Consider the following 6,000-nt stretch of genomic DNA (forward strand, 5'->3'; position numbering starts at 1 on the left):
AAGTAGCCTCAAATCAGAGTCTGGCATGGGACCAAAATGAGAGCATTTAGTGTTCTGAGGAGTCTTCTGAAAGACACCCTCCTTTCCCCTGGGATCTCACGCTCCTGAACCTGTCCCCTGGTATTGGCTGCCTTGATACTATATTTCATCAATTCTAAAAATGCACCCTTTTCCCCACATTTTACACATTTATCTTACAGTGGATGGCATCTTAGCCAGCTTTTTTTCTTAGTGATAACATAAAATAATGGTGGGTCTTAGAATCAAGGCATGTGGCAGTTGGTAAAATAAAGTATTCCATCTTTTCCTCTCTACATAAGTCTGCTTTGCTTTTCTGTAGTAGCTTTTTACCCCTCTCAAAACTTTTCTTTATTGCTGGACTCCTAGGTGTCTTCTGCTGTATAATTACACTCAAATTACACCCCTTTGGAAAATGAAAATCAGGTAAAATTAGAAGCAGCGTAGGATAGCGGCTAGGAGCATGGTCCAGAACCACATTGCGATTTGAAGCCTGACTGGTAACTGGGCGTCCTTGGTCAAGTTACATCACCTCTCTGCTTCTGTTGTCTCCTTTATAAAAAGATGAAGCACACTTCACTGGGCCACTGTGAAGACTGAATGAGTTGATATATGAAAAGGACCTAGATCTGGGCCTGAACACACAGGTGGGGCTCCCTCCCAGGGCAGGTAGAATCGTGGGAGATTTTGAGCTTGCTCGATAGGCCGCTGTTGTCTCAAAGCTACGACTTGAAGTTCGAAGTTCCCGTCTTTGAGTTTTGTTTTGTTTTTTCACATCAAGCATTTCAGCAACTCTTGCCCCAAGATGCAATATTATAGTTGTACTTTTGAGTATGTATTGGCTAAGAAATCACGTAGAAATGTCCATGAATTCATTACCACTCTTAATATTATACAATTTAAATCAGCTGTGTACCTTTGGAAAACTGTCTCTCCAGGTGGGGCAAGGTAGGGATTGCAGGCCCCCTGCAGTCTTTCCTGCCCACGTATTAGGAAACAGAGTGAAAGTACTTGAGTCCAAATAGGCTTCTTTCAAATGCAAATAACCCTTGTAGGAGCAGCACGTTTAGTTTTGATTAACACCTTCCTTCAGAGTCTGTCAGCTTATTCAGTAGAGTGCTGAGAGCTAGACAGGTTGGAGGGTTTGTTTCTTTGGGGAAGGAACAAGGGATAATTTGAGGTCAGTCACCTGGGCCACTAAAGCCTGGGGACAGCAGAGAAGTACAGAGTTTCAACTTGGGTCGTGGACTTGGCCAGGAGACACGGCGGGCCAACTCCAGGTGATTGTTTTGTGGAGGAAGTAGCCTTGGATTTGTGTGAGAAACTTGGACCCTGCACGCGTTCTGCCACTTGCTAGGCCGGTGATCTTGGTCCTCAGTTTCCTCATCTATAAAACAAGCACCTGCCTCATATTCCCTCAAAACTTTTTTAAACAATAAGGTTCACTGCAAATGTGAGGGGTTTTTGAGAGCGGTACCACAGTGAAAAGCGCGTGGAGTTTGTTTTCAGAAGATCTGGCTTCGAGGCTCGGCCCTGTCTCTGAACGGGAATGTGGGTAAGTCAGTCTTTAGAAACTTATTTCTAATTTTTTGTTGGTAAAAATAGCGATAGTACCTGAAAACTTCAGAGGGTGGAGGTCAGAATCAAGTGAGGTTTGTGTATGTGAAGGTGCCTTGTAAAACTTCGTGGGTGTTTATAATTCCCCTGTAGATTAGAGATTCCTTGCCTTGTTTGGTCCCCAAGTCACAGCGTTGCGGTGTACAGATTAAAAATAAAAAAAACAGCTGCGCTACTATTAGGTAAAATGATCTGAAGCCTAGAGATAAGCCAAAAACATTCATCCCATTCAAAGACACACTAGGGTGTTATCTACAAAACCACAAGGCTATTTGACTTTTCTAGAGGATGTAACTTTGCTTGACATACTGTTCTATTAAATAGGATCCAGACTCTGGAAAAATGGATGGTGATGTGTAGAATATCAATAAGTTGCAAACAATTTCTGTCTAAAGCAGAGACAGCTGCAAAGATTAGAGTTGTATTGCCCTGTAGAACATTAACCAGTGTTGATCTAACTTTGTGGTCTTTGTCTAATAGTTTTTCTTTCATGAATGAATGAAAATATATATATATAGAGAGAGAGAGATGACTAACAAGGAAAGCATACCAATGTATTCAGTGTAAGTTCTGCATGACAAGGGGGCCTTCATAAGGAAGCGAAGACCTAGAGAATCAGTTAAACCCGAGCATTTCTATGCTCGGTCTGATGAAGTGTGGACAGTTGTGGGACAAAAGGGCTAAGGGTAGTAACCCAGGAGACAGCAAGGCCTGTTCCTTCAGATTCCTCTCGATGTCCCTCCACCTTCAGAGACGAGGATGCTCCTTCCCCTTCAGGTAGGAGGGCACCTCTCGCTTGAGGGTCTGAGGACCTGCTTCAGGGGAAGAACTGCCATTTTTCTAATTCCTTCAACTGAAACATCCAAGGTGCCGTATTTTGGTGTTATGTGTCCTGAACCCCATCAGTGTTACCACCCTGCTTGTTTTCTCATTAAGGAATTTTATCAATCTTCAATGTGTCATGTTTGTATGAGAATCATCTTTTTCGTGTTCTGAAATATTTTGACATTCTAAAGTAGCTTTTTGTTTCCCTGTTGCACTTTCGATGTAATTGTCTGGTTTTGCAACCTTGAAATACAGCAAACCCTCAAGACTGATTCCCTTCTTTTCTCAAAGGTGTTGTCCAGCTGATGCTGGCAGACTATTTCCACTTAGCATTTTGTCGTCAGCTGCGGTCATGATGTGACTGTTCTATGGAAAGCTATTCTGTTATATTTAGATTGCATTTTAAGTTAAACTTGTTTTAAGGAAAGCCTTAGAGATTTACAGTTTTAGTTACTGAATAATATTAAGACTTCTCACCAGCTTGAGATTTTTAAGGGAGATTCAAATACTGAGGAAAAAGGCCTGATGGCTAAATTTCCTTGTTCTGATTAGAGTCAGATCAAGGCAATACTACCCATAGGTAACTTACTTGAGAATTATTTGAATCAAGAAAAGCTGTGAAAGAAAAAGGCAACATGATGGGGAAGTTTACTGCCAGACTGAGGTGGGCAAAATGTACAGCATATACTTCAGTGAAAATGTGCTACTTTGAGTTAAAATGTCTAGGCAAAGTTCTGCCGAGACCAGAAGCACAGTCAGAGGACATGAAATTCCAGCAAGTGGAGAGGAATATTTTCCAGTCCATATTTAAGTCAGTCCGCAATAAAAATCAAAGTTAGTGTCGAAGAGCTCTGCGATGCCTACATATGATAGATCTTTCAGTCTGTTGTCTTTTTCAATACCATTAAGGCAGCTTCTGTCTATGCTCAGTTTGTAAATATATTTCATGTCCCCATTACCCCAGGGTTCCCCCTCTCTCCCTGTCAGAGGTACAGGTCTGCCCACTGGCTCCGTTCCTTGTCTCTGGGTGTGGCCAGAGGTGCAGGGTGAACAAAGGGGAGAAAGAGGACCAGTAGTTGAGGGGAATAACCTTCAGCGACTTAAGCAGGAGTGCCCAGCCCTGCCCCCGGTTGCAGTGGGTCGGGGATGTTCCGACTCACCTTAGAAGCAGGTAGGACCTTGTGCTTTGATGCCGTAGTACAGTAGATCCTGCACTGGGATAAGGTGAGAGCTAGCAAAAGGCTAGGAGGGCTGGCCTAGGAATCCGAGGATTATTATGGTACAGTGGAAAGATCTTTGGACAGATACAAGTTCTAGCCCCCAACCCACCAGTGAATCAGGTGGTTTTGAGATGGGATCCTCAGAGTCCCAGGTTGCCCTGAGATGCCTTGGGGGCAGCACTGTGGCAGGAGGTATAGCAGATGGAGCTCTTGACCAACGGCCTGGGCTCCAGCCAGAGCAGCTCCGCTTATGTCTGTTAAATGTGCAAATTTGGAGACCGAGTTCTTTTTGTGACAGGGTTCTGCTGTTTAAAACAAACAAAAAGCTAGAAAACTACCGGTCAGCATCATTTCCAATGTCCCGTCTAGATGAAATAGTCCGTAATTGCCTGACTGCAGTCACCTGCACTGTGTCCTCCACCACGAGCAATCAGCAAGCCAGGCCAGAAGGGAAGCATTAGGCTGGAAGCAGATTCCCTGGGAAGCCAACGAGGCTTAAACACCAAGGCTGCTTGCTTGCTGGGCCTTCCAAAGCCTGCTACCTCATTTTATATTCATTATTTAATTTTTGTTTTTGAGGGGAGCTCCTAAGTTGTACAAGCTTTAGGCCCCACAAACCCTGGATCCTCCCTTGCATTAAACCCAAGCTTCTTAATGTACGGACATCACTGCAGGCCCATCCTAGTTAACTGAAAGTGCAGCCTCAGAAGGAACAAACCAGCCATTTGGAAAGGGGTGGGGTTGCTTTGCAAGCTCAACCTTATTAAGTGACGGCAAGGCCAGTGTTTTACTGTTCCTGCTAATGAAGAATGGATGTAAGATACCAGTTATTACTCATTTTCTTTGTTCTCCCAACACTTGTCAGAGGAGCATAGCTTTGAGGCTAAGAACGCATACTCTGTAACAATTCCCTGTAGAATACTGTCATATGATACATTTAGCACAGTGCCTGGACATAAGCAGTACTCATAAGTTTCAGTTTTCCTTACTACCACTATTGAGTGATAAGTTGAGACAGAAACAACTAATTTCCTATCTCAGTACCTCAGAAACAGAACCTTAATTTTTGGCTGGGTGACCTGTGCCCAATTCAAAAGCATTTCCTCCCTTCTTTATGTTAAAGTGTTTTGCCAGTGAGATGCAAGAGTAAATGTACTCAGGAAGTCATGTTAGAGGAGAATGAGTGCCCTTCTCCGGTTTTTTCTCTGTCTTGCTCCTTTGAACTTAGACGTGATGGTTGGAGCTCCAGCAGCCATAGTGGATCGTGTGGACAAGGTTGTTACCCTAGAGGTGAAGGAATGAGCAGAAAGGAGCCTGGGTTCCTGACAACCTTATGGAGTTGCTTACACTAGCCTTGGACTGCCAGCTCTCAAATTCTTTTATAAAGGAAGGATTCTCAAGTCATCTGGATGGCTTGTTAAAACAGATTTCTAGGCCCTGCCTGCAAAGTCTGATTCAGTAGGTATGGTTTGAAGCCCAAGAGTCTGTGTTTTTAACAAGTTCCCAGGTGATACAAATCATGTTGGTCCCAGGGCCACATTTTGAAAGCCAAGGTTTTATGTATTTAGGGAAAGAAACTTTTATTCTTTAAGCCACTGTTTAGGGCTATTCTGTTATTAAAGATGCATCTATTCTAATACATTATGTAACTTTAGTAACTAACTCTTCTTGCTCTGCTAATTAATAAAGAGCAGCCACATGATTAAAACGCCACTCAAAGGGAAACAGGGAGATGGGGTGAACTGCAAATTGACTATGTGGCTTCTGCACCATTCATTAGTCAGATGAGTACTGAGTACTTAGCATATTAGTATGTGCTAAGCATATACAGAAATAACTAAGACATGGACCATGATTTAACTGCAGTTCCCGCTGAGCTGATATTCATGTGGAATCCCGTTGTATCAGACTCGTAACCAGTGTCTGCAAGACAGTGATGAGCAAAGCCAGTGATTCCCCACTGCTCAGTTAGTCTGGAAATGGGGAGAGGCACAGGGCTAGGGGATCCTTAGAGACCATTGGATGCAGTGGTGACCAACCTCACCTGCCTGTTGAAATCACCCAAGGAGCTTTAAAGTACTGATGCCTGGGTCCTGTCTCTGGGGACTTAGTTTAATTGGTCTGAATTGTTCAAAGTTCCCTTGGTGATTCTACTGTGCATCCTAGGTTGAAAAGGGCTGATCTAAACCAACCTGGAGAGATGAGGTGACTACTTCAAGATAGTATAGAGGGTCAGAGGCAGGTCTCCTGTTACCCAGCCGAGTGTTCTTCAGACCTGGCTGGTCCTTGAAACCTGCTGGAGGCCAGGTACACGGCCAAG

The sequence above is a fragment of the Camelus ferus genome, chromosome 4 (assembly GCF_009834535.1).
Source record: "Camelus ferus isolate YT-003-E chromosome 4, BCGSAC_Cfer_1.0, whole genome shotgun sequence".
In the NCBI taxonomy this organism is placed as follows: Eukaryota; Metazoa; Chordata; class Mammalia; order Artiodactyla; family Camelidae; genus Camelus; species Camelus ferus.